Source organism: Triplophysa dalaica, chromosome 1 (assembly GCF_015846415.1).
Source record: "Triplophysa dalaica isolate WHDGS20190420 chromosome 1, ASM1584641v1, whole genome shotgun sequence".
In the NCBI taxonomy this organism is placed as follows: domain Eukaryota; kingdom Metazoa; phylum Chordata; class Actinopteri; order Cypriniformes; family Nemacheilidae; genus Triplophysa; species Triplophysa dalaica.
The window spans coordinates 25,415,836-25,442,261 of record NC_079542.1 but is presented as its reverse complement, the minus strand read 5'-3'; the positions used below and the strand labels follow the sequence as shown (position 1 = coordinate 25,442,261).

The following is a 26,426-nucleotide window of genomic DNA, read 5'->3' as shown; positions in this document are numbered from 1 at the left end:
AGTTTGCATGCAGGTGCGCAAATTTTTCAGTCAAGTTTGTTTTTATAAATCCCATGTTTTGGGTGGGAAGTGGCGTACGCCTCTCTCAGGGCATGTTTTGAGCGTACGCAACGGTTATAAATGAGGCCCCAGAACACTGCCAGTGATGAATCGCTATCGTTTTTTAGTCTTGGTGACATCAGCCAATAAAAGATGTTGAAATCGATCACATTACTACTTTGACATTCCATTTGATTTCATTATTGTTTGTTTGTTAGCATAATTTTACAATTTCTATGGAAGCTTATTAAACTAAAGCTTAAACATGCCTCTAGTTGGGCAGAGCCAGAGCATGTGCTTTTAATAATGTCTTTACAGATCTTTGGGAAAGATCTCAACCTTTTGGCCTCTCCAACACCAGTCAGCAATCTGGTAATGGAAGGCGAGTGGCCCTGCTCCGGTCTCTGCAGTAAACAAGAATGAAAGAGTGAACAGTGCTCCCCAGAGACACGGGCAACTCTCCAGACATTTAACATGGGCTGCAGCAGGGCACATGTAAGGGAGTGAAAGAGAGAAGAGGGATTACGTGTGGTACACCATGTCCAAAAAAGTAGAGAAGCAACACATAATTTCCACACTAAAAGCAAAAAGGTGACACGGTAACAGTTGTTTTAAACATTGGTTATGATTAAAGGGATAGTTCATTCAAACATGAAAATTCTGTCATCATTTAATCATTCCCTTCTCATTTCAGACTTGTATAACTGTATAAACAATGGTGCTACCAATTCACTTCTATTGTATGGACACAAAACCAATGTAAATTGGTCAATGGGTACCGGAGTTGTTTGGTTGCCAACAATATCTTTTGTGTTCTGCAGAAGAAAGTCATACAGGTTTGAACTGTCAAGAGGGTGAGTGTTTAGGAACGAATTGTGTATGATGAATGAATTGTACTTTTTGTGTAAACTATATCTTTAATAGGAAGCTATATGGCGTGAATTTTCGACCTGTGAGTTTTCAGGGGAGTTGGATTTACCCAATACAAATAAAAAACAAGCAACCAACAAATTTTCCTTTTGCTTGCAATTCTACCATGTCGTGCCTGGTTAGGACAGAGTGCTGGGGTGTGCAATAACATCACAAGGGTTCCACTGTGTGAGCTTTAGTATAGTGGGGGAGGTTGCATTAAAAACACAAACAAAAGCTGTGATGCAGAATTTATTTGACAGATTTAATTTAGCTTCTTTGCCCCTGCCAACAATCAAACATGTGAAAATGTGAGTATACATGCAGTGTGTAGTGTTGATTTGTTTTCCTGTATGGCTCACTTTCTATTTTCAATGAAAGAAAAAATTAACACATGCCATAATAGAAGCATTACATACATTATTGCCACAACAGATTTATACTCTTTCCAGAACGCCATTACAACTCACAGGAGGAGTTAAAGAAAATAATTTGTTCCCTCAGTTATCTCAACAATTCAGAAAACAAACAGCCCAATCTATTCGGCAAGTAAAATAATACTTCTCCTTAACCGGAATGTTTAGTTAGCACTCTCCAGAACTGAATAGTTGCTCTAAGAAATGAAATTATCAATGAGGGGGCAACTCATAGGACTTTTATTGAACCGCCCTCATTTGTACTCAAGATAACATCCTTCTGCGGGAGAAAAATAAACAAATGAAAATAAAATATCCAGCGTGTGCTCTACTGTGTGGTAATAGAAACAGTCTGAATGCTTCACTCAAGGCTTACTCATTATATTTTTGCACGGTCCAACTCAACGATCAATAAACAGCACCGAACATCATTCCAAATTGCCTCCCGGACTGAAGAAAATAACTGCTTCACACATGACAGCAACACTGTCATACATTTGCCTTATTAAAGACTCAGAGACATGGACTTGTTAATGTGCTTGGCGGCGCTGTATTGCTCTCCGAGGAAGTCTGAGCGTCAGACCCTGAGTTCAGTAACTCCGGAAGGGCTCACCCCACTAAATCATGTCTGCTGATTGCCCCCACAGACACATGTTCCTGGTCCTGATCCATTTAGCAACCAGCTCGGCTCATTAGGTTCTGACACAACTGTGTGTTGGTGTATGCGCGTGCATGCGCGCATGTGTGTGTGAGTGAAGAATACGGTAATAGTTAAGTAGGAATAAAATGGAGGGACTCAGAGGGTGCTCAGGTTCCCTTTGTGATTAGCCCGATCTATCCTAATTGGACTCAAGCACAAACCCCAACCCCCATCTCAGCGCCCAGAGAAAACGGAAAGAATTAAAACATTGATGGTTAACCTTTTGTGTCCCCTGTAGTTATGTACCTTTATCTATAAACAACAAACAAGGTTTAACAAAGACAACAAGAAAAGTTTAATGAAGTAAAAAATGTCCCCCGGTCCATTAAAAATGACACTTCCACAGTTGAACACAGTGGTTCAAGCCCTGTCTATTGAATTACAGCGAAGAACGGTTGAAGGAGGCTTAGAACGCCTTTCTCTAGAGGTCTAATTTATGAGCATGCTGATCAATGGTTAATTAAGCAGAGAGAGACTGGGCACAGTGCACAAAGGATGAAGGCGAAACGCAGAAAAAGCTACAAGGTTGTGTGGTGGTCATGGGAAATGTAGTGTTCTGTAATTACAACATCTTTTACATTGCCAGTACCGGCATTGAAATGAATACCGAGCAGCTGACATTTATTTTGACGGGCTTCATTCAAATACCTGACTACTTCAGACTTCGTACTTCCGCTCAATTTCAGTTCGCCTCTGTACTCAGTCTGATATAGCAAACCAGCTCCCACATTATCTCTGGCTCCGCACCAGCCGTCCAACCAATGAAAAGAGGGCTGGTTGAGAGCCGTGAATTTAAGATTGTAGTTTAGGTTAAGGAAATCTAAAACGACAGCGAACATGGAGACACGGGATGCTATACGCTCTGTTGTGGAGAATATTCCCGGCATTTGCCAACTGAAGGCCGAACAAGAAGAGTGTTTGGTTCACATTTTGAATGAAGGTGATTTCCTCTGCTTTTTTATGGTCCTTGGAGTTTTAGAGGTTGTATCTCTGTCTCTTTTATCTGTCAAGCTTGAACTGGCACCCTTTTGACAGGTAAGTGTCTCCGTTCTTTTCAAGTAGTGTAATATAGCAATTAAATTGCAGCATTTCCGACAGACTCGAAATGAACGAAGAGCTGTGTTTAACAGAACTAATCCTAACTTTAACAGTTGGCTGCAAATATTTTCTGGTTTGTCTCTACTGTCAAATATTGGTTTAGATGCACTAATTGTACCGTGGATGTGTAGATTTAATTCACCTAATCTGCAAAAGTCGTTCTCAGCCATCTTCACTCCGGCATTTCGCTCGATGGATTTGTTTTAGCCGCATACCTTTGTTTACAGCGGAAGTGCGAGGCGGCTGAGCCGGCGCATAACACACGTCATAACCAAACGTTATGTGATTGGCTTACGGGTTCAGACAAGTGCCCCCCCACCACAAAGTGAACGCTTGTCAATTATGCCTTTACAGAATCGAAGTAGCAGAGTTTGGTATTACCAGGCTGTCATTTAAAAAGAATTACAAATGATTAATTACGTCCCAAAGCTCTGAGGTCGCTGCCTGAGTATTTCCTCGACGTATGAAGCTCTTTTGCGCGATTAACTTACAAGAAATGTATAATTTAAGGTTTCAATAATTGAAATGGGTTATGTAGGAGGAAAGAAAAATCCTTCTTCCATCAAAGCCCACATGACATAAAATTTGAATAAACTCATGACTTACAGAAAGATCATTATAGAGTAAAATATTTTCTCATATTTAAATACATAAATAAAATGTAGTGTGTAATTCTATAAATCACTTTCTTTTTCGTAAAATGTATTTTTGTCATAAATCATTATCTGAGTTGGAAACTGAGAAAGATTATTTTAATCTGTTTCATCCTTTTACTCTGCTTTGTTTTAATGGACCATGACTGCCCAGGAGACAGCATCAGTGACACCACGTAGTGCAGATCTGCTACTAATAAAAAACCTGTATCACAGTATGTACCGCATATGTGTGTTCCTGTGAGCTTTCAGTGAGTGACATTAACATCCTCGGCTGTCCAGCAGGGTGTTAACTTGTCTGTGTCTCTGAAGCACGCCTGGTCCCAAATGACTGTCATACTAAAATTGGCTGTGCTAGCAAGACAAGCTGCAATATCTAACATGCCATAACTAACTGCCAGACATCCATTAGACTTTGTGGGGGTGAATGAGTGTACGTTGATCATTTTCAGGAGCCTTTTCACCCTTTTTTTCAGAAAAAAAGGGTGAAAAGGCTCCTGAGGCAAGCATCTCTATTTTTATTGCTCACACTTAACTTTGTTCTATCCTCTAACCTAGTATTGCATAAAGCATATCTTGCACTAGTTTGTACTGGTAACATCAAGTATAACTCAAGGAAGGTATGCTATTTTAATAAACAATCATAATCTTTACCTGGGGGCCAATAAAAGTCCAAAAGAGTTACATTTAAAACAAATACAAGCCACATTTAGAGACAAAAATATCAAATACAATAAATATACAATAACAAAAACAATACCACAGAATCATGGCCATAAGTTTTTTTTAAAGGTCTCATGAAATGTGCTTGTTTATTGTTTTATACTGTTATATGAGGTCTACTTATGACGTTTGCATGTTTTTTTCATTCAAAAACATCAAAATCAATAAGTGATAGGCTATTTTCTACACAGGTTTTGAGGCAAGCTCTGCAAACGCTCGGTTTTAATGGGATTTTAATGAAGACTTTTGAATAAACCACCACTGCTTTGATTTGATAGCAGTTTGGTAAGTTGGAGCCTTCAGTGAATTTGGTTGGAGACGTAACATTAGGTTACACATTAGCACCATTCACAGTTTTCGAACGGCAATAGTATTATCTGGAGACCTCCTGTGAATCATAAATGACCTGCACACATCAGTATTTCATGTGATGCATTTGCACGGCATGATTTTACTCAAACTTCCTGACTTATTTCCCGAATGTGATGGCAAGGCTTTGCGTATACTTTGTATAGGCTATATGTAACCCTGGTTAATTGTTTATATGGTTTATAAGATTGCTTGACTAGAATAGTATGCCCATCTATATATCGTAAATTTTTCATAAATAAATATGTTTTTCTGAACATCTGAGCAACAAGGAGTGGGAGCAGTGCATTCGGCCCTCTTGCTTACGGATAGCGTTGCGCAGTTAAAAGACAGACACAGAGTGACAGAGAGACATGTTCTTATCTAATCTAACTCATAAACCGTGCAAACTGCATATAAACTGAGTGAATCGAATTGTCATTTCAAGACTTTGGATCATCAGGTGTTAATCGGGAAATCTAAAACTGATGTGTTGACTCGGTGAGTTTACCACTGATATAGCTATCCTTAAAAATTAATGATATTAGTATTATTAGGATTATTAGTATTGTATCTGTTGTAAGTGTAAGAGAAAATTATGCAATATTGTGATTGTGTATGGGATGGTTTGTTATTACACGGTGAGCAGGCCGGACCGCATGGTGTATCGCATGTTCGCAGTGGCTGACGCCATTTTGGTTACATGTGTCTGTAAAGAAAAATAAGGAAAAGAGAGAGAACTTGAATGGACAGGTAATTGAACAGAATATTACTTGATATGGCAATGATATACATGTATGTGTTGTATTTGTTCCTTGTGTTGTACATCTTGTAGTAAATCATTTATTGCTACATTATATTGAAAATATATTCTGGTCCGCAGATAGGCCAGGTTTTTTTTCTGTGTGGATATCCTTCTGAATTGGATTCTTTTGATTGATGGCGAGCATCCCACCTTGATGTGGAAAGTATGACGGACCTGGAGTAAACGACACTTCTTCTTATTTTATCATTTCTTTCCAGACAAGAGAATTTATTCACAGAGACTGTTTTTTCTACTTTATGGGACTGAACCGATCAAGGAACAAACTAAAGTAGTTAAGGAGTTCTTATTGAAAAAGGTATTGTTTTATTTGAAAGCTGAATTCAGTGTGGGTAACATACATTATTGATTTAATGTTTTTTTTTTTTATGTGTTTACTTGATTACAGTGATTGTGATTGTAATTACTATTAGAGGGTACACCCAATGTATGTTTATATATATATAGTTATTGTGTTTTCTCTGGTCATTGTTGTTATGTTTAAGTATTAAAAAAAGCAAAGAAGAAAAGAAACACAAAAAACTAGTATAGAAAGTAGTAAGAAAAGTAAAGAAATCTTTCATGGTTAAACTTACCTTCTGCCTCTGTCTATCTCTCAACACCACAACCACCTCCTTTTGCGTACCTTGTAGTCTTCTGATAATATTGTCTGGTCTAATAGTAAGTGGGTAAAGACCCGTTACATATAGTTGTATTTCGTTTATTGATATATGACCGTACCTGTCTGCATTTGAGACCTGTGATCCTGAACCGTAAAAAAGATCACCGCGATTGCGGGTCTTCAATTTTACGAGAGTTTCCATGATAAATAAAGAAACGGGAGACTCCCGGTAACTTATGGATATCACCAAGCACCTGAAATAATACCAAAGCACTTAAGAACATCCTCCATTATTCGCAAACGGTGGATAAAACCTTGAAAAATTATATGTGAGCCCACCAAATCACAGAGATGGCGATTCGCACTGGCTTAAGATCACAGACGACCTCTGCAAGTATTACAAATGACTAGAGGTCCCCAGGTAATACTAATCTCATGAGATAGTGCTCAGGGCACATCCAGCGATCTCTAACAAAGCATAGTGACACTTAGTACAAATATATTTTACTGACATAAGATTGCTGCACCATTCCTATCGGATCCAATATTCACGACACATCACTGCTTTTAAATTTGAGTCATTCCACAAATCCAGTGTCGATCTCTGCCTTCTTCACAAAGGAATCCTCAGAGAAATGAAATGAACAAATGCCTCATGTTTTCCCACATGAGCTGAAACTTCTTAAGAATTAAACTTTAACCCCGCATTACTAATGTCGGAATCCGAAGCAAGGTTATGCAGTGACTGTATTCTTTACCATATTTAGCCATCTTTAACGGCATGTTTGTTTATTGTTTGCTCGCTCTATCTAGTTCCGCACCACTTCAGAATTGTCATGCGCGAACCAGTGGGCGGGGCTAGAGAAGTAGTTGTTGATATTTTTTTATTGAGGCGGTATCCAACCCATCAATATCGTCATAGATGGGTGCATTCCACAACCTGGCGTCAATAACAGATGTAATCTCAGTAACAAGGGCATTTTCATACCTAGCACTTACATGATGTTCGCGTGAATATGATTCCCTCTTATATAACAAAAGCTCGGGTTAAAATTGCTTCTTTAACAAGAAACCCTATTTGTCGAATAAAATGTAAAAAAAATATTGAAAAATATATAGTATTGTTGATAGGGAAAACAAGAAATGACAGGGAGAGGTGGCCAACCAAATACAATCCACAGATACTAATCATGAGGCTCCAGTTCCAAAGTCTCTTTTGTAATTTAAATAAAGCTGTAACTATCAAAGTTAAAACATTATATACTCAAGTGACATGGGAATCTCTAACGTAGTGCCAACTCTTCTATTCAACAGCTCACTGTATGTATCCGCCCATCTTTTTTTGCTTTCTGTTCTTTTTACAGAGCGATGTATTTAGCCTTGAGGGAACGAAGAAGCCTCTTGATTAATTAATCTTTTAAGAGCACCATCGAGGGAAGAAAGGGAGACGGAACTAGTTTGACGTGCATGCGCTGAAAAGGGGGCGTTCCAGGACTTACGGAGTTCCTCACGCACTTCCGGGAAACACTGCACTGGTGCGGGCGCAGCTTGGTGTCGCGCTCAAACCCGAGGAACCATGTATTCAGACGCGAGCGTTGGGGGAGAAGCAGTGTCACCCTCCGATACTGCAAGGTCATATCATCATCACGCACCGTTACCAAATACGTGGTTGAGGAACAAGACAGGGTGGGACTGTCTCTTGGGGGACAGTCAGACGAGTGAGACGAGGTGCGAATGGTCTGTGAGCCAGTGGCTGACGGATTAACGCTCAGAGTAATCCTCATATCACCCTCGTTGCTCGCCATAGCAGACAGCAGGGACGTAGCGAGTGCTGTCATGGAACGGGATGCAGATGAGTTTATGAATGCAACATCTGAATCGTAACCTGCCCGACGTATCCACGGAGGCCTCCTCAGCATGCTGGAAACCCAAACACTTGAGGCAGACATCCTGTCCGTCCCCCTTCTCGATGAGTGTGTTGCACTCATCGATGCTTGACGCCATGCTAGAGATATTAACTCTTATAGAGAGAAAAAACTTGAATGCTCCTGGAAGTCCCAAGATGCCCAGGGGAAGTCGCTGCAGGAAGGGACAGTCCACTGCACCATGTCGTAAGATTCCAGCAGTAATTCAGTGTATAGTTCAATCATGTGTGAAGGCTCCGAAGAACAAAGGTGAATGAATGCAGCACGCCGTCTCCGTTTTATACCCGGATTTGCGGGGACGGAGTCTGGCATGCAAATTTAATTCGCCAATTTCATTGGCCTTTTCTAAACTAGTCAGAAGTTGATAGGTTCTCAAGATGTTCTCCTAACCCCATCTGTTGGTTCGACACAATGTCGAGAGACTGACAGAAAGGGAACTTTTCAATCACAACTCTTTCATAAAAATTAGCATAGATTAATGGCACAAATACAACATGTATTTAACATATCCTATACCAGGATGTACACAGACGTTACAATTTAAATAATTAATAATTGTTTTTTATTTTATTTTTATGATCAGAATTATATAATTTCCTTTCAGAATTATTGAGAAAGGCAATCATAATTAATAATAAATAATTTTCTTTAGGTAAAAAACATTTTTTTTGATGAAATATCACCTTGATATGTCTTTCACTCGCTTTGTGTGATTCATCGATACAGAACAGCCACCCCCTAAAGCGAGAAAGAGTGCTTAGAAGAGAGAAAAACTGCAAGAGACAGAGAAACCGGAGAGACAGAGCATTAAAAGTGTACTTTCTCAAAGTGCACTTCACATCAGAGAGTGAGTGCAGATCCTTGATTAGCTGCTCCATTCTCCATCATCTCCTGTAATGGTTCTCTCTAGGTTCAACCAATACACCTACTGCACTGATCTGGGACTAGCTGCTGTGCTCTAATATTGACAAAGGTCAAGTGGCCAACCCTGTACCGCCGAGGAGTATTGAGACCAGCAGTGCTCTGAAAGGAAAGAGGGAGCGAGGGGAGGGGGAGTTAGAGAGGGGGAATCACATCATCCACCTAAAATGCAGCACTGCAGCCCTAACTCCTTACCCTCCTTAACCTACATACCAGCCAGCCAATGACACACAGTCATGTCCTGAGCATGGACATGCCTACAGACAGAGGCAGGGGGGAATGGAGCGTGAGAGGGAGATAAAAAAGCAGGAGAAAGGAAAGGAGTGAAATGGAAGAGAGAGAGAGAATGTTAGAGCGGACTGTGTGTTTGTGAGCATGTGTATGCATGTCTCGGTTTAAGAGCGAGAGAGAGACTGAGCTAGGCGATAATAAGAGACAGATAGAATTCTCAGGGCTTCATTATTGTCCTCGGCAACACCTGTCTGTGGCGGTCGGTTGTCATATCGCTAGCTGTTATGATGGTGGCACTTACTGTGTGCTGTCTAACAGTTCCTATTATCCATTATCATTCAGACAAGGGCACAGACATACCCAGGCACCCACCGCAAACAGTTAAACACACAGTACTATCTGCACAAGCACCCTGATTCGAGAGAGAGAGAGAGAGAGGGGGGGGTAGCGGTGTGTCCTAACCAGGTCCGACACGACAAATTAAAGATAAAAGTTATCGCTTCGATCCTGAGTTTTCTGGTCTAACCAGCCACGACAGCAAAAACCAGAACTTAATTTTGATGGTCAAATGGTATTTACTTCAGAGGTGTCACACTGGGCTGCCCACCTTGATATATCGCAAGTCCAAAGTTTCACACATAAAACATGACATGTGAACAAGGGAAGACGGTTAATTGACATGTATGTGGGGAGTAGGATTTTTTTCCACCCAAGACGGGGAGCACAGTTTTTATGGCATTTTATGAAATATAGAAATGTATCATACATTTTGTGTAATCAAACATCAGAAAACTAAAACAAAATAATAGGTGTTCCAGCACTGTATAATTTAATATTTTTTTGTTTGTTTAATTAACATTGTAAGTTTAATATTATTAAGTCTTTTTTGGGGGGAGGCACAAAGTGATGCGCCCCATACAAAAAAACTGTAGAATCATGCCAACACTAATCAGGATGTCATCTATCAGATGTAACCAGAATATCATCAATATTCCAGATGATAGTTACCAGAAGTAACCAGGAAAAATGTCATTTAGCATTTACGCATTTATCCAAAGCGACGTACATTGTTTTTTATTATACATTTGTTTCTTAGTATGTGCAATCCCTGGGATCAAACCCATTACCTTGCCCGCCATGCTCTAACCACGGAGCTGCAGGAAATCTGTTTTAGCACACAGTGATAACTTAATTCCGTGTGTGTGAAATGGTTTACTAATACACTTTTAACCTGTCACACTGATATGTCATCCTTTTGCAAAATGGATTGTAATTTTAAGACTTAACTGTAACAAATGTAACCACTGCATGTGTGTGTGTGTGTGTGTGTGTGTGTGTGTGTGTGTGTGTGTGTGTCTCTTACATAATAAATCTACTAATCTATCAGAGCATCATCATGCCCTGTAGATTAACTAAAATCCCTTCAACATCAGAAAATGAGGCTGTAGACAAGCAGTGCCATTGTGCTGGTCACATGATGAAATGGGTAATGGCCAACAGAACATAAGTGCATATAAATGCAATTTAAAGATATTTAATATTTAACAGGGGCAAAGAATGAATATATTTACATTCGACAAAGCACCAATTCCCGTTGCAACATGTACATGATTTCCATTGAACAGATGGTTAGATGAATTAACCACTGCTTTTTTAAACAGTTTTTCAAACAACAACAATCAACAAATTCATGTATCCCTGCCTCACCTGAGTGTTCATATTTTTAGATGGCTCCTTAACGCTGATCAATTTTAACAACCAAGCAGCTTTGGAAAACAGGTTTTCTCACCCACCGACATGTTGACGTTTCGTGAAGTGACTCGCGCGATATTTTGATAAATTTGAACATCATTTTAATAATATTAACCATACTGTACAGCCTCAACACTCCCTTTCTGCAGGTGGTGCTAAACGCTATCCACCACCAAATACTACAAGAAGAAGATAGTGATTGTGTGTAGAGGCTACACATTATGGATAATATTATTAAAAATGACGTTCAGTTTTATGAAAATATTAAACGATTCGCTACACGAAACATCAACATGTCGCCAGGAGCCGCTTTTTGGAATGATGTGCTTTTGAAACTCTTAGACAGGTGGACCCCATAGACTCCCATTATATGAAGCAGAGAGGGCTGCGGATTTACCAAACAATCTTCTTTATGGTTCTACTCAACGCCTGAGGATGAGTAAATAAATGGCAAATTGGAGTCTTTGGCTAAACTATCCCTTTAATGATAAACAAGGGTCAAGAGCCCAACTAAAGCAAACACTGATCAAAATAATGGTGATTTGATGAAGTGCAAAATTGTGGGTGTGTTTTGGTGGTCGAAAGGACATCAATGTCTGGATGTCTAGATGTCAAATTTTCTGTGGATGTGCATGTTTTCATGAAAGACTCTTTTGAGAAGCTGACCTTCCTTTAACCTCAAAAGGATAGCCCATGAGAAAGAGATAAGTGAGGTGCTGTGAACAAAAAACTGGAACAATCTACCGATGGTCGAGAGAGGCAAACACAAACCAGAGGAGACAGGAGGATCATCACACCCCTGTGAGGACACAAATCTCATTAAAATGGCTGCCGAGTGCTGACATGATGGCCAGCGTTGACTCAAAGCTCTGAGATGCATGATCAGACTAACGGCAGGATATATGTGCGTGTGTTCACAGGTTTGTGAGGACCAATTGTTATGGCAGTTGTCATACCCTAGCATTCAGACAAATAGTGGAAACAAAGTGTGCATAGTAATGCTCATTAAAGATAATCAAAATATTTTAGACAGCATGTGTATTTAACAGTGTAAAACCGGCACACAATAGTTAAATGGTGTTGTGAGTAAGACGTTTGATAAGTAGTTTTGACACTATCACGGTTCGAACCCCCCATTCACCAAACTCGCTCGTTTACATTTTCAAATATTAGATCATACAAGCATTTCTTTTAAACAAAATGAAGAAACTATTTGAAGAACTGGCTAACAGGTGTTTAATAATAAAGTTTATAACACAGGGCTGTTGAATGTTTCAATCTGATTGGTTGACAAACGTTCTATGGGTATCCATTAACTTTCAGTTAATTGCACACCTATGAAGGTGTTCCAGGTCTGCTGACCGCATTACATTTCCATATCACTTCGCCAAGTTTAAACAACAGAAATTTGATAGCAGTGGTTCTCAACCCTGGCCCGCGATATCCATTTTTCTGCCGAGTTTAGCCCCATTACTGATAAAACACATCTGAACAAGCTAATCAGTGGCTTTAGTAACAGACGTGTTCCACTTAATACAGGGCTGGGCAAATAGCTTGCTGTATGGCATTAAAGTACCGCGAGAGCTATTGGGTTGCATATGGAGCAGTCTGCACTTGAATCACTCTTGCGGTACTTTAATGACATACTGTAACCAACAGATTAGCGCAGCATGGCATTAGGTTGAATGCATCCGTTCCTATACACACATCCGTCACATACACAAGAACAACTAACGTATGCACGCAAAAAAATGGGTCTACCGTTCTTTGTTGTCATTATAGTAGTAAATTATGGAGTAACAATGCACAAAACTTTGTAATGATATCTGAAGAACATATGGTAACACAGGCTACTTTCAAAATACCTGAATTATTCCATATGTAGTGCCTGAGACCGATCCGACACGTAATAACTAGTTATAATCCTTAATTATAACAACAACACCCCTCACCCAACCAGCTAGCTACACACCAGGGTGTCTACCCCCAATCCGCAACTAACACCTAGGCGCAGGTCCAGATCTCTGGTGATCATAGCAACCCACACCAAACCATAAAGATAAGACTATTTTACGACCCAATGGAATGTAGGGAGATGTAACTCACTTAACCAAGATGATAAGTAGATTTACATTTATGTATTTGGCAGACGCTTTTATCTAAAGCGATTTACATTGCATTATCCCATACATTTGATTCTTAGTATGTGGAATCCCTGGGATTGAACCCACGGCCTTGCATTGTTAACGCAATACTCTTAACACTGAGCATTTGTGATTTCCTTAATGTTAATCTTTATTGTGTTTTGGTAATTCTTTTCATATTAGTTTTATCAAACTCTTTTTTCCAATCAGCTTACACATGCAAAACACCATGCTGGAAAACAAAGACATTTAACTTTCCCTCCAAAGTTGCCATCTCCTGATTGGGTCAGTCACGTCTGTAGGATGTGAAACTTTATAGTTTAAAAGAGACCACTAGAAGAGTCTCTTCGCTTGAGGTTTTTTCGGTTTGTGGGGATTCATTTTTTCTCTCCTCTCTGTTCTTGCATTTGGCATCTCTAAAGGATGGAATAGAAGAAGATTTCACCTTTGACCCTAAGTTTGTGCCAGGCTGCGGCCTCGTCTTTCCAGATACAGATACTCTGCATAAAACTGGTTCTCTCAGATCACTTCCAGCCAAGATCAACTGGAGCCTCAACAAACTGCATCAGGACAGTTTATTTCTTTTGATGGGCAAGACATTCAAGTATCATACTAAGTCTTAGTAATGGAAACATAGGGCATCAATAATCCTTTTAACAACGTTGCTTTACAAGAAGAAACTGATGTTTTGTTCAGGCTATTGATCTTCTGAATATAATATACTGCCATAAATCCATGCTCTATTCTCCTCTCTGCATCAGCTTCAACCTTCTTCCAATGCTAAACAGTATGTGTGTGTATGTTAGATTAGTATGTGTCAAGTCTAGGTAATATAGTCCTGTTTTATTTCACTCGTGACGTTGTTGCTCATAATCCGGAGTCCCTTTGGTAAAACGCTTCCAATGAAGCATATAAAAAAAGAGCAATACTCTGAATACATTGTGGTCCTCCTTATTTAAATGATCTAAGACCACTAAACGCCTGGTTCAGCAGACCAAACCCCCCTCCAAAATGGCTGATGAAAAAATATGTGACCAAGAGAAACCATCAAATGGCATCTTTTGTCAAAACTACCTTTTATCTCCCATCGTAATGCTTCCATAACAATGCAACACACACACTCACATGCATGTCATAGCTCCATCCAAGCATAAACGAATCCATCAAACTCCTCTGAATGAGCAGATTCCGGGCACACAGAAAAAACAAATGCTGAGGTAAATATGTACAAAATCTCAGCATTAGATTACAGTGAAATCAGCAACACATGGAAATTCAAGAGCCTGTTGTCCAACTTTCTCTCTGGCTCAGTCCCGCCCATCTGTTACAGGGTAAGAGACCATCACACATACACACAGTTGTGTGTGCACCTACACCCATATGCTTGGGTTTTGAATCACAGTCAGATCACTGACTCTATATGCCACTAAGGCATTAAACACATGCACATACACACTCATAAATCCTCTCTCAGACTCCTGTCTCTCCGTCTTCAAACAGTCCATTGAAATCAATTAGAGCTCACTGATCAACTGCTTCTGTATGAATAATCAAGACAGGATGTCTGCTGACAACACAGGCAAACCAGAAATGACGTGTCAATAATACATATGCTTTTGAAGACACATATAGCCTGCTCGGTGCAAAAGAGAGATTCCAACAAAAACACTGTTAACAGGGCATTTCAGCACTTTCCAATCAGTTTTCACTACATCTTCAGTAACAAATCAGTACAACATAAGGATAGTAACAGTTGCTAACATTCACAGCTCCTAAATGACATGCCATATTTGCTATTTGAGCAAGAAAGAGCTCAGCATACCCCATTCACAGAACAGAGAGCTTCTGTTTCTCTCAATTCTGCTATCCACTAGGTTTGGAATGGCCACACCAGGATAGCATATAAATGTGGCCCATTCTTTTCGACTGTGTATGTGTGTGTGGTAGCTCTTACTTCGACCTCTCCTCCCATCTGATGTTCAGTAGCTACATCAGTGAACCAGCGATTCCTCTTTGATAAATGGTGATAGGTTTAAGTTTCAATGTGTGTGAGAGAGTTAGAAAGACAGAGCTTGTTCTTGGGGTAGGATACAAAGTGATTCTCTGCCAATTTCTCTTTTTCTGACGTCACAAAACACAAACAGGTGTTACCCGGGAATAGAATATAAACCAAAGATATAAATCCTTTTTTACTGATGGGCGTATTAAAATGGTTCAATGGGTATGTTTCATTTTTCTCGACACACACAATCGTGCATGTGAAAGCACCATTCGCGCGTCCCCGTACTGCCCCAGTTCAAACGCGCGCGGATGAAACGTCTGATGCTCGGAAAAGCAGAACAGGTTGCTTACATGCTACACATTAAATGACAAAAATGATCATATCATTCCCCCCAAAAAAAATAATGCTATCATATGTGTACGTATATGTATAACATGCAATAGGATGGATACACATGATGTGTTTAACCTGTGCTGGTTGATTCTAACAAAAAATCCTACTGAATAAAAACAAATCATTTTCGTTGAAACAGTACAGACTTCGTAAAAATTTAAATTCATAAATGTTCTTACCTGGGTATGACCAGCAGGCAGAAATCCGCGGTTAATTTATAAGGATATCTGGGTATTTCCTCGTTTCTTTCGGTTTTTGTCAGGGCAATTCCATCAGCATGAGCTGCATTTTCTTATATGCAGACACTCTGAAAGATAATATATTCTCCGTTTTCCGAGAACAGCTGTAAATAATTCACCGTTTCTACTGACATCGGAAACATTAATAAAAAAACGGTTGAAATGAAGAACTGCGTACGTGCGCCGCTCGATTTACGCAAAGTGTAGGTTACGTAAATTAAGTCTAGCTGAATTTGTCCCTTTGAAATTGCTGTTAGCAAACGACAGCTTGTCTTTCCCATCCCAGCATAGAAGATTAATTCGCGTCCACGATTTGTTTTTATCCTCTATGTGTCTAACCAGCACTCTCCTGACATTTATTACTATTTTCAGATTGTCACGGTTATTCAAAGCTGATTTTACACACTGACTTGAGGTGAATCTATCGGAATCCTTAGCATCTCAGTCCTGCTAGGTGGTCATGGTGCCCACCATCGGCTCCAGTGCTCCGAGACAGCGATTGTTACAGCGGTCCCGTGATTCCGGGAGCCTTTGCATTGGAAGAGATGCTGTGCTTTTTGATTGCCCGTCTCTCTCTCTCTCTCTCTCTCTCTCTCTCACTCTCTCTCTCTCTCTCTCTCCTCGCGCGCTCATTTCGCTATCTCTCTTTCCTTCCTAGGCGCGCTCACGCTCATTCCGTGACGTTCTGTATCCAAGCCGCTCTGTCGCTGTGACAACGCGCGCATTCCACAATCCGGCCTCTCAGCATCCGCGCATTCCTTTAATGCTTTTCGGAAGTGAACGCTCCAAGCAGACGACCATATTAAGGCGTGATGTTGGCCACGATGCTCTCAATACACCAAAGGTGAATTTTATTACAAAAGCACGTTAGATTTCTCTCTCCTTCCTTTAGCACTAGGTCATCTTCAGCTCTGCATCTCAATGATGACGTCAGGACCAGTGTTGGGTAAATTACTCTGAAAAAGTAATTAATTACTAGTTACTCATTACATATTCAATAGTGTAATTAGATTACTGTCCAAATTACTCTGTCCAAAAAGTATTTAGTTACTCATTACTAATTACTTTCTATATCCCACATCAACCTTGATTAGTTAAGTGATTCAAGAATATACATGAAACGGCTTATTGAATTCATTCAAGTAATATTATTAACTGACCAAAGTATTACAAATGTGAGAATTATACATTAAAGCACAGATTTTAAAGTAAGACTTTGAATTTTGAAGTCAATTACGCTATTGCACACGCATATATTTAACAAAGTATTTAGTTTAATTACATCAAAAGTAACTGTATTTAAATTACAGAAAACATACGAGTAATCCCTTACTTTACTTTTTCAAGGGAAAAGTAATTAAATTACAGTAACTAATACAAAATATTGTATTATCTTAAAAAATATATATAAATATCTTTAAAGTTGTATCTCTATTCACACAGACCGCTTATCCCAGAAAATTGCCCAAAATGGCCAGGGTGAAGTGATTACGGAAAGGGGACCTATTAACATGAAAGGGATCAGTCCCCGTTAAGCGCCCTGTGTAAACAAAAGGCAGAAACAATGCCGTAAAAGCCATGTAGTGATGACACGCATCTACAAAAATCGTAATTACTTTGGCTATGAAAGCAAATATGATTAAGCAAGTATTTTTTGTAAATCGAAAACAAAAAAATAAGCCTACTATTTGTCTTTAGCTAAATCATGGATGAATGCAAGAGCCATAATTACCAAACTTAAGGTAAAATGCGAGAATAGCGTTGTCTTCTTCTAAACGCAGTTTCAACTTGAAATTACTTTTATCAAAACTATTAACACGAAATGCACAACGCTTCAATAAACTTGATCGCTTACCAACCTTTAAAACAAGGCTGTGTGCACCTGACTTGCTCGTGCTGCGCTGCGGAGAGTCATGCAAAAATAAAAAACACCTCAAAAGAGCGTATTTTTTTGGCGAATTCAGGGTTTTTCATTCGAAATTTAGCGTTAACATCGCTCGTTTCTGATGCGAAACTTCAAAATGCGATTAAAACCATATGTGATGTGATGGAAACACGCTTAATATAAACATGACGATCGTATGCCGACCTAAGTGTTTATTTATGGTTTTTATAGCATTATTTGCAATCAGTGTTGTGCAAGTTACTCTGAAAAAGTAATTAATTACTAAACAATTATTACATATTCAATAGTGTAATTAGATTAATGTACAAACTTGTCAGGTCTCGGGTTTAACATTCCTCTCCTTTTCCTGGCGATCTCCGCGCAGCTGTTTTCACTCACACTCTCGCACACCTGTTCGTTATTTTCTCATCATCTTCCTACACCTTATAGTCAGCCTCTGCTTTCCTTTCCGTTGCCAGTGTGTTAATTCTCTCATGGTTACCACTAGTCCTCTTGTCTTGTCGTGTCGTGTCGTGTCGTGTCGTGTCTTGTCGTGTCTTGTCGTGTCGTGTCGTGTCGTGTCGTGTCGTGTCTTGTCTTGTCGTGTCTTGTCGTGTCTTGTCGTGTCTTGTCGTGTCTTGTCACTAACCGAGTCCCTGGGTGATTTCGACGAACTGCTTGATTTGGCCATTCGGCTAGACGCTAGAAAGGAGGTCCGCCAACGTGCTAAGTCTGTAAATGCTCAAATGGATCCTTGGTCTCCTCCCTGCAATCTTCCGATTCCCCTGGGTCAGTCTGAACCCATGCAGCTAGCTAGACTGTGTCTCTCTGCCAAAGATAAGATGCACCGCATCAATGATGGTGTGTGCCTGTATTGTGAGGATCAAGGCCATCAAGCTGCTAATTGTCCGCTAAAAGCCAACACTCGTAAGTAACCAGGGGAGTCCTGGCGAGCGGCACTTCAATCTCTCCTGGCCTAGGAACCGGCACCCTTCTACCTGTCGTGATCACCTTTAATGATGTCAGCTTCCGTGAGTCTGCTCTCATTGATTCGGGGGCGGAAGGCAACTTCATTGATGAGTCTTGGGCTCGTGACAGAGGGCTGTCTCTTCTTCCTCTCCGTCCACCTGTGCTCGCTCACTCGCTTGATGGCAAGGTTATCAGCGAGGTTTCCTACATCACCACTTCGGTAGGGCTCATCACCTCCGGTAATCATCGAGAGGAGCTTACATTTTTTTATTATTAAGTCTTCCGTAGCTCCTATTATTCTGGGCCACCCGTGGCTCTCCTTACACAACCCTGTCATCAACTGGGCAGATAACTTTATCACTGGGTGGAGCGTGTACTGTCACGCTCATTGTCTTGGTTCTGCATATTCTTCAGTTTCTTCTCTGTTGCAGGATGAACAACTCGACCTGACTCGAGTTCCGGAGGTTTATCACGGCCTATGAACGGTTTTCAGCAGTTCCAGGGCCACGTCTCTTCCTCCTCACCGTCCTTATGATTGTGCCATCGACCTTCTCCCAGGCACTTCTCCACCGCTCGGTTGGCTTTTGTCCTTGTCTGCTCCTGAGCGGACAGCCATGGAGAAATATTTGAGTGATTCTCTGGCCACCGGTGTTATTCGTCCCTCCTCATCTCCGGCTGGTGCGGGGTTTTTCTTTGTGAAGAAAAAGGACGTCTCTTTGCGTCCCTGCATAGATTATCGAGGTCTGAATGACAAAACTGTTAAAAACCGGTATCCATTGCCGCTTATGTCATCGGCCTTCGAGTTATTGCAGGGCGCAAAGTTCTTCACAAAGCTAGACCTCCGCAACGCTTACCATCTGGTCTGGATAAGAGAGGGGGACGAATGGAAGACAGGGTTAAATACACACACGGGGCATTTTAAATATCTAGTCATACCTTTTGGACTTTCAAATGTCTTCCAGGCATTTGTTAACGACGTGCTCCGTGATTTGATTTCATATTTGTGTACCTGGATGACATTTTAATCTTCTCCTCTTCGCTCCAGGTGCACATTCAGCACGTCAGACGGGTGCTTCACGGACTGTTAGAGAATCACCTGTTCGTTAAAGCGGAGAAGTGTGATTTCCATCGCCAGTCGGTTTCGTTCTTGGACACATCATTTCGTCTGAGGGGATCCTAATGGACCCAGAGAAGGTTAAAGCCATTTCCAACTGGCCGACACCTGATTCCCGTAAGGCTTTACAACAGTTTCTGGGTTTCTGCAATTTTTATCGGTGTTTCATAAGGAACTTCGGGCAGGTGGCGGCTCCTCTGACTGCGTTAACGTTACATTTGCCTGGCGGCTGCCGGCCCAGGCGGATTTTGAGGAGCTAAAGAGAAGGTTTGTTTCCTCGCCCATCCTTGTAACCCCGGACCCGGCATGGCAGTGCGTGGTGGAGGTTGATGCATCTGAGGTGGGGGTTGGGGAGGTTCTCTCCCAGGTTTCTCATGACAATAAGTTGCATCCTTGCGCTTACTTTTCCCATCGATTGTCTCCCGCAGAACGAAACTACGATGTCGGCAATCGAGAGCTGCTGGCTGTGCACTTGGTTCTGGAGGAGTGGCGCCATTGGCTAGAGGCAACTACCATCCCTTTCGTTGTGTGGACTGACCACAAGAACCTGGAGTATATTCGGACCGCTAAACGGCTGAATTCCAGACAGGCTCGCTGGGCTCTCTTCTTCGGGCACTTCGATTTCATTCTTTCCTATCGACCGGGCTCCAAGAAGGGGAAGCCTGATGCCTTGTCACGATGCTTTACTTCCCCGGGTGACTCATTTCCCCCCAATACAATCTTGCCTTCGGGGTGTGTGCAGGGGGGAGTCACTTGGGGAATCGTACACCGCGTCAGACGGGCTCTGAATAGAGTCGAGGTTCCCCGAGATTGTCCAGCGAATCTCCTTTTTGTTCATGTGTCGGTCCGCGCCGCCGTTCTCCGTTGATGCCACTCATCCAGACTCACTTGCCATCCGGGTATCAAGAGGTCGCTTGCTGCCGTCCATCGGCGATTCTGGTGGCCAGGCATGGCGGAGGATGTCGACCGGTTCGTGAATGCGTGCTCGGTCTGTGGCCAAAGCAAGTCATTGAACGCACCTCCTTCCGGGCCTTCTTTCCCGTCAGTTACCCGTTTTGGAATCTACTTTCTGTCAGCTCTATTGCGGCTTTGCTATTTCCACTTGGATGACGTTCGCGCCTCGCCTGACCCTGCCTGTCTGACACCGACTTCTTTTCACTCCCACGGATCCGGATGGCTCCTCAATTGACCTTCGCCCGTTTTACTCGGATTCTGGCTCTCTCCTGTTTAACTTTAGCCTTTTAAGGCAGTGTTTATATTTGTTTATTGAACTTTCTGAGTTTATTAAAGACTATTCAAACGGATCTGCTTTTGGGTCTGTCCTCTATTCGTGACACAAAATACTCTCTCCAAAAAGTATTTAATTAATTACATTCTACATATCAACCTGGATCAGTTGATTCAAGGATAGACATGAAACGGCTCTTTTCATTAATTTAAATAAATAGTACATTAACTGACCAAAGTTTGGCAGTTGAGAGAATTATACATAAAAGCATCTCAATTCCACTGTGCACAATCACATATTACACAAAGTATTTAGTTTAATTACATCAGAAGTAACTAAGGAAATTACAGAAAAAATAAAGAGTAATCCCTTACTTTACTTTTTCAAGGGAATAGTAATTAAATTACAACTAACCCAACACTGCGTGCAATATGCTTTCAATTCAATTCAATTCAAGTTTATTTATATAGCGCTTTTCACAATGTGTATTGTTTCAAAGCAGCTTTACAGGGGCAAACAGGAAAAACAGAAAAGTTAAAACACAGCACAGTGCATGGTATTTATACAACGAGTAAGTTCATTCTAATAAATAACATCTAATTTCTAAATAAATAAATAAATAAATGAATGAATGCAGTCTCCTGCTGCTTTAGGTCCTATTACCAGGTTTTTCATTCGATAAATATATTCAAAATAGATTTACCTCACTATTGAGGTCGTCGGGGTCATCTAATGTGAAAGCAGCAGTTTATTCAGTGTATTTATTTATACTTCTAAGAATGTTGTGAAAAGACTTGAATAACTTGAAGCATCCACTTCATCATGAAACAGATCTTCTGAGGAGAACTGAAGCTGAAGACAGCAGGTGTGTCTAAATCTGTTAAAGGAACGATAACATCTGCTGTGGGCAGAGGAGGGACTCATTCGTCCTGCTTCTCGCAGCAGGAGGGGGACCGTTCTGGCCTAACTTGACCAGTATCACACCTTACAAATCCATACACTACACAAACAACAAAGGCAGTTCCCTGAACTGTTCATATAAAACAATCATTTATCTACAATACAATACCAGGATCAGCATGAGCTAACATAAATGTAAAGGCACACAATAGTGCAGTGTGTACAGGAATGTGTGTACAGGAACATAACCGTGAACGTTGGCTTCTCAGCTGTAAACACTAACAGGATAACTATGGGAACTGTGTCATTCTCTACATGATTTTTCAAGACAAGTATAGTTTAGTAACAGTATAGCTTTTTTGCCTAAATGTTTTTACCAATGATTGATTATTAATGAAAAAAAAAAGAAAAACAAGAAGGACAAGGGAAGAGGATGTTTGATGGATTTAAATGGATGACATGAAATGAGCAAATAGGTTTGGGAGGCTATATAGAGTATGGTTGACTGTGATTTATACTGCTCAAGATGGTGACAAGAAAGAAACTACCCCAGACAGAAACAAAGCTGCCTGATGTCCCTGAGACATATTACCTTTGTTTCACATGTCCACTCTCCTCTGAAACAAGGTAGGGGGCAGAGTGGGGGGAGGTTGACAATTCTCAGTGGATAAGGATCAGCCATCAAAGGTAATGGGCCAGACCAGACAACACTGACATCTTTCCACAGCCAGAGTTAATGTTGTCAAACAATCTCTTTTATATCTGCAACACACACAAGCAAATTAACAAGCATGCATCACACACACATACACAATTTTTCCAATTGGATGTAATTGCAACCAGAGAGGAAATCCCTAGGTATCAGCACATTCTATAAAAAAATATGTAATGGTCTCTCTTTCTCATGCAGTTTCACTTTGATGTGTCTCAATCTCTGTAGTGTCCAGTATCTTTGAAGTGCCTCATAAGATTCTTCACTGATGTCAGTGATGTTGGGGCACAGTAAAGCTGAGGGAGCTTTACTTTACAAAAGGACATACACACAAGCATACATGTGCACAAATGACTGTACTTGTATATATTTATTTTGTACAACCGCATACATATACATCTATTTGTATTTATCTTATAAAAAATTATAGTGCTTGAATATATAAATGTTTTATTGTGGGCATAAACATATTTTTATCATTTCCTTTTTTATCAATATCATCTGCAGCAATAATTTTTAACAAATTCTTATTATTAAATTACTTTAATAATAATAATACTTAAGTAATTTTTTTGTTCATCATATACTGCGAATCGTCCCTATTCCCTAGGGATTGATATTAAACCACAGGCATTGATATTAAACCACTATTGTGATTGAAATCCTATGCATTCATTTCTTATGTTTCATTTCTTACACTTCGAACAGAACAATCTTCGCAAGGACAACTTAAATATTGAAATTATATATTTCAGATGTGAGGTTACAAACCATTCCATAACAAGGTTCACACAACGGGGCTCATTCACTAAACACAGGCAGAACGTAAAGTTGTTCGTAAAGTCGGTTTGATATAAATCTTTTGATTCATGAACATATTCGTATTTTCAAAATGTTAGCTGGTACAAAATAAATGTACACATGCTCCGTACCACATGTAAACAGTGCGCAAATCAGCACGTAACGTTTTGTATTCTTTTAGACAAACTGACGACATCCAGTGTTGGGTAAGTTCCATTCCATTCCATTCCATTTTCTACCGCTTATCCGAACTACCTCGGGTCACGGGGAGCCTGCGCCTATCTCAGGAGTCATCGGGCATCAAGGCAGGATACACCCTGGATGGAGTGCCAACCCATCGCTGGGCACACACACTCACTCATTCACTCACGCACTCACACCCTACGGACAATTTTTTCCAGAGATGCCAATCAACCTACCATGCATGTCTTTGGACCAGGGGAGGAAACCGGAGTACCCGGAGGAAACCCCCGAGGCACGGGGAGAACATGCAAACTCCACACACACACAAGTTGGAAGCGGGAATCAAACCCCCAACCCTGGAGGTGTGAGGCGAACGTGCTAACCACTAAGCCACCATGCCCCCCTGTTGGGTAAGTTACTCTGTAAAAATAATTAATTACTATTTACATATTAAATAGTGTAATTAGATTACTGTACAAATGACTCTCTCCAAAATGTATTTAGTGACCTATTACTAATTACGTTCTATACCCTATATCACCCTTGATTGAAACGGCTTATATAATTCATTCAAATAAATAATATTAAACTATATAAAGTAGTATTATTAACTGATCAAAGTATTACAAATGTGAGAATTATACAATAAATCAAGGATTTTAAAGTTAGACTTTGAATTTTGATGTCAATTCCACTATTGCACATGTTAATTTTACACAAAGTACTTAATTTAATTACGTCAAATGAAACTGTAATTAAATTACAGAAAAAATAAGAGTAATCGCTTACTTTACTTTTTCAATGTAAAAGTTCTCAGGGATGGCTGTAACACATCTCAATAAAATCGAAGGAAGGAGGCGGGAACCGGCAAACATTTAACCATTTAATAAAGTAATATAACAGCCGGCGGCCCCTCACGGACGACCGCCGGCGAACAAAACATAATATAAATACAAACATAACACAAGTTCGGGCCCGGTCCTCTCTCTTCGACGGTCCGGTCGCTCGTTCCTTTTATATTCTCCCATCTCCTACGTGATTCGAGGCCGGTGTGCGCACAGCTGGCGCTAATTCACAATTACTCACCGGACTCGAACCACGGTCTCGCCCCGCCTACTCTACTACATACCCCCATCACCCCTCACAGGCCGGGGGGTACCCCCGCGACTGTGCAAGCTCCCTCCCCCTCCCTCGGGGGGGGTGGGGAGAGGGGTATGCAGCGACGAGACGAGACAACGGAGACGGGAGCCCTCGGAGCGACCGGAAAGAGAGAGGGGAGAGAGAAAAAAAAAAAATCCGGTTCCCCGACATGCTGCCGCTCGTTCCTCAACCAGCCGGAGTACTCTCCTTCGCGGTGCCTTGCGGTGGCCCTGGGGCTTCGGTGGACGGCTCGACCGTCCGCCCCCTGGCGGCCGGCGGTGGCTCCTCCTTTATCCGGGAGTCGGGGCGGGTTCCCCGTCCCCTGTTCCTCCCCCTTGGGCGGACGGACACAGGCTCCGGCCTCTGGCAGGCGGTGGCTCACCCGGCACTTCCGCCCCCTGCTCCTCCCCCTCGGGGGACGGACACAGGCTCCGGCCTCTGGCGGACGGCGGCAACCCCCCCGCTCCCACTTGGACGAAAGCCACCCCACCTCGACCCAGGGGCGCGGCAGCAAAGGTCGCCATTCCACCGAAGTTTTGACGGTGGCCGCACTGTGCACTTCCGTTTCCCCAGAGCCACCGCTTCGGGCAACCACTGGCGGACGCCCTTCGTCCGCGCCGCCCGAACTCTCCGGCACCGCGAGGCCACTCGGCGGCGAGGACTCTCCGACAGCATGTCTCTCCTTCCTCCCGGGTTTCGGCACCAATGTAACAAATCTCAATAAAAGGGAAGGAAGGAGGCGGGAACCGGCAAACATTTAACCATTTAATAAAGTAATATAACAGCCGGCGGCCCCTCACGGACGACCGCCGGCGAACAAAACATAATATAAATACAAACATAACACAAGTTCAGGCCCGGTCCTCTCTCTTCGACGGTCCGGTCGCTCGTTCCTTTTATATTCTCCCATCTCCTACGTGATTCGAGGCCGGTGTGCGCACAGCTGGCGCTAATTCACAATTACTCACCGGACTCGAACCACGGTCTCGCCCCGCCTACTCTACTACATAGTTCAATTGGGAGAGAGTACCATAAGAGCCTTAAATCTGAGAGGCTGCTTGTATGTTTCTTTGTCGATCAGATTAAAAGATCCAGTGAACTGAAGCCTGCAGCCCCCTGTCTGTTTTTTTTCCACACAACGCAAAGTAGACCAAGTCTCTAATAACTGGTGTCGCTGGACGTACGCGAGCCACCGGTTACACTTGGTGCCGTGACCCGGATTGGGAGTGAGGTTTAGGGGGGTGAATGTAACGGAGGCAAGCTAGTGTAGAGCTGTGCAGTATGTAAACCTCACTTCCCGACCTCAAGGACTCTCTAGCGACAGACGCTAGAGACTGCGGTCTTAAGCCTCCACGCTAGAGTGCCTGACTCCCATGCCGAACTGACCCGGTTCAAAGCCCGCCTGGTGTAGGTGTGGTTCGTTCCGGTTACACTGGTAAACCCTACAATGTGGGGACCAAGTATCCACACAAAGATAACAATACCAGAGATAATTTTGGACCATGACAAGAAATTATAAATCAAACTAAATAATGTTTATCTGAAAATGTAAAAAGCTAAACGTTTTCTGTGATGGT

The 26,426-nt window shown here is 41.5% G+C and overlaps 1 protein-coding gene across 3 annotated transcripts in view; it reads right to left on the bottom strand.

Moving 5' to 3' along the window:
* The window catches only part of nlgn2a (neuroligin 2a), a 179,357-nt gene extending 156,687 nt beyond the window's left edge, over positions 1–22,670 (bottom strand). Inside the window, exon 1 of one of the 3 annotated variants that reach the window (XM_056747239.1) lies at positions 22,606–22,670. The gene's annotated coding sequence lies outside the window, so the exon portion shown is untranslated. Of the gene's footprint in view, positions 1–15,857; positions 16,479–22,605 lie in introns of those variants that run through there. The other 2 variants (XM_056747222.1, XM_056747248.1) reach the window with 2 other exon arrangements.
* Positions 22,671–26,426: the final 3,756 nt, after the last annotated feature.